The following is an 11,790-nucleotide window of genomic DNA, read 5'->3' as shown; positions in this document are numbered from 1 at the left end:
AAGTACCTTTGCTCAAACAGGGCATGTTTGCTCTTCCCTAATTGCTCTAGTGTATTTGGTAGGCTTTAATAGTCTACTCCCAAAGGGCTTTGTCAAGGTGCTGGCATAGGTGAGGCATTTTTTCTCAGAGCTGTGGTATTGGCGCCTGTCCCACAATGAAGGTTGTAAAGGTCAGGACTTTCCTTGAGAGCATAAATGATTGAGTATCCTCCCCCGTGGAAAGATATTGTCTTAGGGAGTGGTGTCACCATACAGTCTATATGAGTCATTTTGTATGTGCCCTTGGGGTTGATGTGCTCCTACTGCCTAAGTAATCCGTAGAGACAATTTATGCCATTATGTTTGTGCATGGCGTAGTATCCCCACAGCATCAACTCCATGACGCAGTGTTGAAATTCCACTTTGAAAGGGAATGTCTAGGTTAGGTATGTAACTCTGGTTCCCTGAGACAAGTAACAAGATGCTGCGTCTCATTGCCATGGTTGATGACGTGCAATACAGGCACCCTTTTATACTCACGGGTGCTCCTTGATTGACTTCATTGACTTCTTGACTTTTTATTGATAGCCCGTTCACAATATGTTGAATTTTTAAGTGTTACAATGTGATGGAGAGAAGTATGCAAGAAAGGTTTTAGTTTCTTGTTCCATACATCTATTCACAAATGTAGCAACAAATGTCATGTAGAGTGTCATTTTAAACAGGACCTTGGGTTTCTCTGTGGCAAGTTGAATTGGCTTTTAATGTCGCATGCATTGCTTTTTATAACTGCATCTTTACTACTAAGAATTCAATTAGAGGGAATTATATATATATATATATATATATATATATATATATATATATATATATATATATATATATAATATATTGTAATATATAATATAATCCAGTATAATTATAATTTCCAGAATATCTGCATTGGTTTCTATGCCAATTACATTGTGTTGGTAGGCATATGCCATAAACAACAACAACAACAACAGCAATTTGGAGGGGTTTGCAATACAAATGTTGTCTTATTTACAAACTGACAGACAATATGTAGCCAACGTGCTGGACTACTGCATCTTCTGAGGCATAAGGTATGCACTTCTGAGCTGAGGTATAGTCATCACTTATATTTCCATGTAAGTTCAAAAACAAATATTTATATGTGTTAAGTTCTAACTTGGACTACCTCTGTTTAACTGAATCTTGGCTGCATAGTAGTATACCAACCAATATGATAGAAATTGAGGGATATCAATGTTTCAGAAAAGACAGAAAGTTTGGGAAGGGTGGAGGTGTATTGATTTATATCAAAGATAAATTCAAATGTGATTTAGTTGAATTGAATACTCCTCTTGAATGCTTAGCTTTGAATATAATTCTGTCACCATCAATGAATTTTAATATTGCTGTTCTCTACAATCCTCCTTCTTTTAATGTGTCTTTTTATGATGAACTAAGTCATGTAGTTAAACAACTAGAGGTATATAGAGAAACTATATTGTATGGTGATTATAATATCAACTGGTCCGATAAAAGTTATAAATTCAAACTGAAAACAATAATGACAAAATTTAACTATCAACAAATGATTAAAGGACCCACTAGGATTACTAGACAGACTAAGACTCTAATTGACATGGCTTTTACAAATAAACCCGATCGTATTACAAGAACTTATAATTTAATAACAGGGCTATCAGATCATAACTTGACTTTGACTGTTAGGAAATTGACTAAAAAAAGACTACAATACTTTGGTAAATCATGTAATGCCGACAAGGATATAAAGTTAGTCATCCCTAAATCTAAAATTCAACAGTTTGAAAGAGAACTAAAAAATCTCAGTTGGGAGCAGATTATTGCCATGGATGATGTGGACGAATGCTGTAATTCTATGATGACAGCCATCACAAAACTAGTGGACAAGTTTACGAAACAAAAAAAGTGCAAACAAAAAGGTGGTACTCTTCCCTGGATAAATAATGAAATAAGAAAACTTATGAAGAAGCGAGATTTGGCCTTGAAGAAATTTTTACATTCAAAACTTAACATCGATCATTTAGCCTTCAAAGGTTTAAGAAATAAAGTGGTACAAGAATTGAGAAAAGCACAAGCTTCATATTATACTAATCTTATAGGCAACGCAAAGGGTAACAGTAATTGCCTTTGGAAACATTTAAATGCACTAACTAATAAAACAATTAAGACTAAGGGAATTCGAGAACTCATCATAAATGGCAAGAGGACTAATAAGAGTGCAACTATGGCTAATGGATTTAATACCTATTTTGTACAGTCAGTAGAAGAATTAACAAGAGATTTTAAAGAAATTGTTGGTGGGAATGAACCATGTCTAATACCCTCTGCTGATTCCTTTTGTATAGAAGAGGTTAATGAGACAGAAGTCATGCAGATTATTCAAAAATTTTCAAATTCCAAATCAACTGACATTTATAATTTGAATTGTTGTTTTTTCAAACAATACAGTAGAGAACTTGTTAAACCTTTAACACACCTTGTCAATTTGTCCATAAGAAATTGTAAATTTCCCTCAGGCTGGAAAAAAGCAGTGATTGTGCCAATTTTTAAATCAGGAAGTCAAGATTCTATATGCAACTACCGGCCAATATCAATTTTACCCGTATTATCTAAAGTGCTGGAGAAAGTCGTAGCAATACAGCTGACTAACCATTTGGAGGTCAACCAGCTCCTCCACCCACAGCAGTTTGGTTTTAGATCAGGTTACTCAACCGAAATAGCAAACTGCTGCTTCATTGAAAACTTAAAGAAGTCCATGGACAGGGGTGAGGTGGTAGGAGCAGTATTTCTCGATCTTAAAAAAGCCTTTGAAACGGTCAGTCACCACCTACTTTTATCCAAAATGTCATTGTTTAACATCTCCCCTGAGGCAGTGGGTTGGTTTGCCTCATTTCTTCAGGGGCGGGAACAGTGTGTTAAAGTGGCCAGGGACAAATCCTCATTTTTAAACATTCGTATGGGCATACCACAGGGTTCTATATTAGGACCATTGTTGTTTGGTCTCTTTATAAATGACTTGCCCTTGATCTGCCCGGGTGTCCGTTGCCAGCTTTATGCAGATGATGCCGTTTTTTATGTATCTGCCAAGACACCAGAGCAGGCTGCAGAGGTTTTGTCTGCATGCATGGCTGAGGTTAGTCAGTGGCTCATTCAAAATAAGTTGGTTCTAAATCTTACAAAAACAGTTTCTATGTGTTTTTCAATTAAAAAACACAATTTAGAACAAAAATTTCAAATACATTTGCAAAATGATAAAATACAATTAGTAACTCAATTTAAGTATCTTGGGTTGGTCCTTGACCCCCAACTAAAATTTGATAAACATATTGAGAGAATATCAAAAACAATACAACGAAATTTAAATTGTTTCAAAATAATCCGACATTACATTCCGAACCAGGCAGCCATGCTGTACATGCATGTTATGATCTTTTCTCATATTTCATACTGCATGACAGCATGGGCCCAGGCAGCACCCTCAGCAATAAAGCGCATTGGTTCACTTTACAACCAAGCAATGAAAATTATGGATAGAAAACCTATTCGCTTTCATCACTGCTACATTTTTAAGAAATATAATTTATTAAGTTTTGAAAGCTTTAGCAATTTATGTTTTCTCAAATTGTTATTTAAGTGCATCAATAGTTTGGCTCCTGAACCCCTGAGTACATTTATCCAGAGACCAAACAGCAGTAGAGTGACAAGAGGTTCCTCAAATCAAAACTGTAAAATCCCACAGTGCAGAACATCTTTTGGCAAATCAGCCTTTTCTTACAGGGCTTGTAAACTGTGGAACTCATTGCCCACAGAGATTAAGATCATTTCTGAGTTTAAAATGTTCACCTCTAGGCTTAAGGCTTGGCTGAAAACAAACCAAAACTGTACCCATTTTGTAGATGTCTGAACGTGAATAAGTGAGTTTTGAATATGTAAAATTGCACTGTGTACTTTTTAGAATGAGTTTTTAGAATGAGTGAGTTCTGAACATGTAAAATGACATTGTGTATTTTTTCTTAGAACTGAATATTGTGTTTTTATAGTAGAAAGGCCCATCCAGGGACGGGAGTTGAAAATTAGCACTTGCTATAAACTCTATGTGCATCACATCGGCTGCAAACTTTGTTCTGTAACTATGTTTGATTGCATTGTCCCTGTCAAATAAACAAATAAAATAAAAATAAAATTATTGACTACAGGGCGACATTAAGCATAAACTCGCTTAATTTTTGAAATACACAATACATGGAACCGCAGCAACACAGAGAGACAGTGGTGCAGTAATGATGTAATGAGGTCACAGGTGTATGTTTGTAGCGTAGTTTACAACGGCTTCAAGTCTGGACCTTCTGAAATTAACAATCAGTTTTCTCCATGTGTAAAATGTGTTCTGTTATGATGACTGACTGGAAAAACATGACCTTCAGATAAGAGATGACAGAGCCAAAGTCATTTAGAGCCTGATGAACTGTTGAGTAGGAAATAAACTCTTTCAGTATAAGAAAATGTTAGATAAATTTAGTTTGACTTCCCATGGCACTTTGAAGTAGAAAATTTTGTCAGACTTATAAGGTTCCAGCCCAGGTGCTTAAATGATATAAAAATACACCATATATCCTATTATTTTTTTTGCAGATATCAACCAAATTTGCATGTGTAAGTGGCACCACAAAAGACCTGGGATCCTGCTAAGTCGGAACAGACTTCAACGCCGCCCACCCCCCTCAAACCAAAACTATGCCCTGAGATATGCATTCGTGGGAGGAGGTTGGCGACGGTTAGGGTGGAGCACTTGTATCTCTTTAAATTACAGTGCGCCCTTCTTTCCGGCCCCTTAGCTTGATGCCAGCACACCTGTGATCACATCTCCAGCCTCTTAATCATAAATCAGTTAAACAATTAGTCTATAAAATGTCTGCTGAGTTCGAACTTTGTCCTGGAAGAAAAATCGGGGGCTCCAACCCCTGTTTTATCATCGCTGAGATTGGACAGAACCATCAAGGAGACATAGAAATCGCCAAAAAAATGATCCGAATGGCCATGGTAAAGTACTGCTTTATCAGATGTGAAGTCTGATACCGTGTTGATGCCGGTTCTTTTCATGTATCATCCTGAGGGCCGTTCACACAGAACATGTTTTTTCATTCCACTACATTAACTTTCCTTTGTTTTTCAATTTAAACCCATGCTAGACAGATGTGTTTGACCATTTGCAGCGTTTCATGCATGACATGACTAAAAATGTGGTGCAAAAGTTAAAAGAAGTTAAACGTTTTTTAAAAAAAGCATCTCATGTTTTTAACTGCAAAAACGTGTTCTGTGTGAACCGGCCCAAACTTAGGATCTTAGAAAGGGAAATTAATTTTTTATCCAGAATTTATATTTGTTGTCAACCAAATCCACTTCTACTACCCCTTTTATCTCCATTCAGGACTGTGGAGCCGACTGTGCCAAGTTTCAAAAGAGCGAGATCGAACACAGATTCACCAAGCAGGCTCTGGAGCCAAGTTTGGGGCCCTATACGTCCCCTCACGCCTGGGGCCCGACCTACGGGGCTCATAAGCACCATCTGGAGTTCAGTCACCAGCAGTACAGAGAGCTGCAACAGTATGCCAGTGAAGTTGGCATCTTCTTTACTGCATCAGGAATGGATGAGGTGAACAAATGAAAGAAGGTCCCAACGTTTAAAGGAAAAGAATATATGCATGTTAACATGAATTATGATTTGAAAATGTCCCTCAGAGACCCAGTAAATTGAAATGCATCTCATAACTTTTCCTCTCTCTACCTCAATCAGATGGCTGTAGAATTTCTTCATGAAATCAATGTGCCGTTTTTCAAAGTTGCCTCAGCTGACACCAACAATATCCCTTACCTGGAGAAAACCGCCAAAAAAGGTAAAACTCAGTGACGTTGAGACCCAGTTCTGATTGGCCAGAAAGCAGAGCGAATGAAACCTAGAAATCCTGTTGTGGATTTTCTGGATTTTCATGTTGGGCTGGATTTAAGTCTGCAAAGAAATCGACATGTGTGAACTCATCTTAATGTGTTAATGACTAAAAAGTTGACCTTATTTTCTCCCAGAAGCAGCCATTTTTTGAAGCTAACATTTTGGTGTATTTGTGTAGGTCGTCCCATGGTGATTTCTAGTGGAATGCAGTCTATGGAGACCATGCGCTGTGTTTATCAAACCGTCAAGAAGCTCAATCCCAATTTCACGTTCCTGCAGTGCACCAGCGCTTATCCACTGCCACTAGAGCACGTCAACCACAAATCCCTGTAAGATGCAAATATCTTTAATCTCATCTTCATGATATTCATAAATTACTGAAGAAAATGTTTAATTTTTTTAGTAGTAGCAGAGTAGTTTGAAATCTTTCTTTCCCTTTTCCTACGCAGGAGTTCCAGAAGGAGTTTCCGGACATTCCCATAGGCTACTCTGGACATGAGACGGGCATCCATGTGTCTGTGGCTGCTGTGGCACTTGGGGCAAAGGTCCTGGAGCGTCATGTGACCCTGGATAAGAGCTGGAAAGGCAGTGACCATTCAGCATCACTGGAGCCGGCGGAGCTGGTGAAAGCCATCAGGACGGTTGAGATGGCAATGGGCTCGCCAATCAAACAGATGCTGCCCTGTGAGGCTTCCTGTCACAGCAAGGTCCGATATAACGGTCATTCTGGCAGACTTTAAAATCAAAAAATGATCAAAAGTCATTAAATTAATGTTTATGTTCTTTCTTTTAGTTGGGGAAGTCAGTGGTGGCCCGGAAACCATTGCAGAAGGGTCAGACATTAACTCTCGACATGCTGACAGTAAAAGTGGCCGAACCGCACGGCATGAGACCAGAGAACATCTTCAAACTGGTTGGCAAGAAAATCACTGTGGACCTGGAGAAAGATGCCACCATTACTGATGCCATAATACAAGACTGATGATCAGACACTCCAAAACTAAAGGAGCAATGAAGGGATCTTATACGTTTAATAAATCAGAAATATGACGTCTTGTATTGATTTTGCCTAATGTCTTGCTATATGTTTGCTCCATGTTGTAACCTTGCAGACTATGATTGTCTTTGAAATTGTGGTGAACACTTTGTCAATTAAAATATATTTCAATCAATTTGAGCTCAACTTTGAATCTACATAAGTTGAAAGAAAAAAAAAAGGATGAGGTGGTATGGGGGCACAAAGCCGGTATTAGATCAGGTTGCTATTTAGGGGCATCAGAGTGGCCCTAACAGCCGTGAATGCTCCGTTAGAGCATAATATTTCAATAAGTGTGTGTTTCAACAGTGGGAGTGTACCTACTGGGTCGTCATCCTCTCACCCTTAATGGGAAGAATTGATTTACTGCCCGGTCTCCTTCAAAACCTTTCCCAAGCCCTGAGGGGGGAGTCAGCTTATTTAGGAGTGAATAACTAAACAACTAAATGAAAGGGAGGGGTAGAAAGAAGATAAATAGACTGCATATTTACATTCAGTAGTGCTATTATAATAGTAGAAACAGAATATATAATAATAACACTATTTCTGTCATGACAACTCTCGGAGTGTTTGGTATGGTAACGGATATGACAATGTAGATATTTTGGTCTTGGCGGAATAGATCTGCTACGCTGCTGCTGCTTAATTGCTGCTGCTGTTGATTATTGCTGCTGCTGCTGCAGAGCAAGTACGGGACTTGCTACTGCCAATACATACACGACCCGCTGCTGTGAGCAAGTAAGACATGCTGCTGCTGTACAATATAGCATACATGAATAACTGTAGCAGATCTATACAGGTGGAGCTGGGGAAGGTGGAGGGTTTCTGAAGCATGCTGCGCTACTAAGCAATGCTAACTCATGTATTTAGAGATTAAGCACGCAGCTCATTGGCTACTAATACAGCAGGAACCAATAATCTGTGACCTATAGATATTGATGTGATTATTAGCAGGTGTGTTAAAGGACCTATTAGCCTGCACCATCTAGAGTTTCATGCCAGAACTTTGTATATGTCAATAATGTATATCAATACATGTGTACACATTAAACAATAAAATATAAACATATACACATACAAATATTTATATATCTGTAAATATATTCCCCTTACTCTCTTTCTTTCTTTGTAAAGTTGCTGTTAGGAGAATTTGGAGAGTGTGTGAGTCCAGTGCCAGGTTTCTGATGTATATTGAGATGAATCAGAAATGTTATTTTTTCTAATGTAATATATTCTGTAAGAAGGTTAGTCCAGTGATTAATATGTATATATTGTTTTGATTTCCAGTTTATCAGAATTATTTTTAGGCAAAAGTTAGAGAGATGAGGAGTGGATTTTTGTATTTAATCGAAAGATTATCGATTTCTATGGTATTACCCAATAAATGGTGATGGAGATGGAGGAATCCTACAGCGCATAGTGATGGAAAGCTTTTCGGTCACTGATATACAAAATGAATAAACAGGTTGGCAGATTCTGAGATCTGTGAATTATCTTGTACTGTATAAGTTGTAGATTTGTATTCCTAGTCATAGAAAAGATAAGTTGGTGTTGGAGGAGAGAGCCAAGTCATTTTCCCATTTAGCCATTGGTAGAATCATTGTTGTATTGGTATTTGATAAAAGTTTATTAAGTTTGGATTCTAATTTTTTTAGAATTAGTGATTTTCATTATCTTGTCCATCAGCTGAGAGGGATGTAGTGGGTTATGTATTATCTTAATTATAGATTTGATTATGGATTTTATTTGTTGATACCGGAGATACTGTTCTCCCCAAAAGCGTATACTGCTGGACAATTGTGTTAAATGATATAAATTGGTTATTTTGAAATAAAGTAAACGGGAATTATTCTTCTTCTCGTGCACCAGTTTTGTATGGGGTTCCACAGGGCTCAAGTCTGGGTCCTGTTTTATTTTCTTTACCTTTCCTTTTGTATACCATTTTTAGGAAGTATAATTTCTCGTACCACAGTTACGCAGATGATACTCAGTGTTGCGTTCCTTAACATTCAAGGGATGTTTCTAGGCTGCTGTGTTTGTTTGATTGTCTGAGAGATGTTAAACATTGGATGTCTGCCAACTTCCTTCAGTTAAATGAATCAAAGAAATAAACAAATGATGGAGATGAGTTATTCCTTTTTGTTGCCATGATTGAAAGAGGAAAGAATTATTATACAGTTGAAAGTCAGATTGGGGTGTATCTACATGATAATAGTCATGGGTGACATTTGACTCTCGAGGTAGGGGGGGCAAAAATTTTATTTTATTTTTTTCCTTGCAGGTACAAAATGTTTTTGTTTTTTTTGCAGAAATTATTCGGAGAAATTTTAAGCAAACAAGCTTAACTTTGCTTGTTGTTTATTTAACAATTAACTTAATTTTATTATCACTGGATATTTTATTATGACGTGGACGATATGTGAAGCAGTGTCCAACATTTTGCGAGCAACTGGTGATAAAGAAAAATGCCACGTTGCAATATTGAAAATATTTCCATTTTAAACCATGAAGGCGAGCCAGTTGATATCACACAAACACTGTGCAAACTTTGCGTGAGAGTAATGCGGGTGAAGAAGTCTCAAACTCCAGTCAATTAGGCCTAGTCACTACAGAAACAGAGTAAAAACAGACTGAGCTTTTGGCATCTGACGCTGCAATAACGGCGCATATTCTCTTAGAGACAATGAGAGATGAATCTAATTTATTTTCTTAATATTTCTCTTGTGGGCCATAGTGAGAAAAAATAGTATTTTTCGTGAATCGAGAAGTATTTTGTGTTAAACAAGTTATTCTTTAAATGAGGAGCTATCTAACTAATATTTTATTGTCCTCGTAGTGCGTCGGTTATGCGGTGATGCGCTATGATATCGCATTGCAATATTAATTTAATAATAAAAGTAGCATGATAATAAGAAAAATAATTTAATAACCCAGCATGCCCGTCCGCTATATGCCAATTCAATATGAATTGAAGTCGGAAGGAACAATGTATTGTGTATTACAACACATCTCTAAGACACTTTAGATTTGTTTTACATAAAATAAACATTGTGAAAGGAGATTTGAGATTTGAGTGTGTGGTTATTTGTACCAGACAGCACCAAAGTTCTTCAAATTAACGAGAAAGTATGCTGGTTTTGGTAAACTTGCTTGGTCTACTTCCTCTGTGAAGTTGGCAGCCCATAAAATGAAATGATCACCAAAACTATGCTATTCCTTTATATTAAGTTTGTATCGATTTGTAATGCAAAAACGAACATTTGTGCTGGTTTGGTGTTTGAGATATCAAAACATTTTTTTTTGTGTGTGTGTGACGATTTGCCCGATTTACACCCCCCAAATGATCTGGAGGATTATAATGCAAAAAAATCGGTTGAAACTGTCATTATGTCTGTCTCCCACAGTTTTAAAATCAGTAATGATTTGAAAATCATCTAGGGTGTCCTAAGGACATGTGATTTTTTGCATGTTTTTTTTTTTTTTTTTTTTTTTTTTTGCTTACCCCACTGGCAGATAATTTTGCTTGTTTTATTTAGATTTTTTTTTCCCAGAGAACAAGAAAAAAATCTTGACTTTTTATATATTTTATAGAATTTTTAGATATTTAAACTAGAAACAAGACAAAAACACTAAACAAGAAAAGCATTTTTTGCAGTGTGATACATTTACATTACAAACTCTGTTACTGCAACATGACACACAAAGATCAGCACATGAATCTCAATAATGGTGACAATCAAATGTGTAATGCTGCAATGCCTGTTGTACGAAACAGTACAAAATAGAAAATAGTACAAAATTATGCAGCTGAATTGTCCTATTATTTTATTTAATTTTAACTATTTGCTTTTATTTTTTGCTGTTGTTTTTTTTTTTTTTTTTTTTTTCTTTTAGTAGCTTTCTGTGTTTCAGTAAAACAGGGTTTGTGATTTAAACACTAAGGGCAATTTTTTTTTATTACATTTCAAATGATATCAGTAATTCATGCTATTTTGTATTGATTCTTATAAGAGAAACATATAAGAGCTAAGAGCCCAACTAATGGAAACACCACTCATCTCTCTCTGAATGAACTCCAATCTGATAGTTCTCAGAAAATGAACTGTAACTTAGTGAATATTAATGACACAAAAATGAGACTTAAGGCCCCAGTATACTTCAAGCGAAGTTCTTTTTCGTTCTTCGTTTAGGGGTAAAACTATGTTCGAAATGCGTGACCAGCGATATACTGTAAACGAACATCTGACGCTGCCCACACTGCTGAGAGCAACAGTTAGATGAATATGTAAATATGTGCTGTGCACTTTCTTCTCAGTAACAAAATAAACACAACAAAAATGAGAAAACAGCAAGCATTTATTATAGACAGCATAAGAAAAGCGTCTGATCATAACAACATGGGTATGTTAGCACGAGCTCTGCAAAGTAGCACTCCAGTCACGTCACGTCTACATATATCACTTTATTCAATAGATTGCTTAACTTCCCAAATGTCCTTTTTGTAACGTTCTCGCACAACCATAAAATAACCAAAATAGAATGTCCCCCTAAAGTTACATCGGGAACATTACAAAATGACCAACAGAGGACCATGTGGGAATGTTCTGTTAACGTCCCAAATGTCTTCTTTGTAACGTTCTTATGTGACCATAAAATAACCAAAATGGAACGACCCCCTAAAATTATATAAGGAACGATCAATAAGATATATAAGCCAAAGATCAAGGCTGCCACATTATCTCAGCAGACATGGGGGCTGAACCGCAAGGTGCAA

At 36.8% G+C, this 11,790-nt stretch overlaps 1 pseudogene; it reads left to right on the top strand.

The window, feature by feature from the left end:
- The first annotated feature begins 4,786 nt into the window (after positions 1–4,786).
- On the top strand, positions 4,787–7,042 carry LOC125247500 (annotated as a pseudogene).
- The last annotated feature ends 4,748 nt before the right edge of the window (positions 7,043–11,790 follow it).

The sequence above is a fragment of the Megalobrama amblycephala genome, linkage group LG15 (genome assembly GCF_018812025.1).
Source record: "Megalobrama amblycephala isolate DHTTF-2021 linkage group LG15, ASM1881202v1, whole genome shotgun sequence".
NCBI classification, from domain to species: domain Eukaryota; kingdom Metazoa; phylum Chordata; class Actinopteri; order Cypriniformes; family Xenocyprididae; genus Megalobrama; species Megalobrama amblycephala.
The sequence above is the reverse complement of the archived record's forward strand: the minus strand, read 5'-3'. Positions and strand labels throughout refer to the sequence as shown.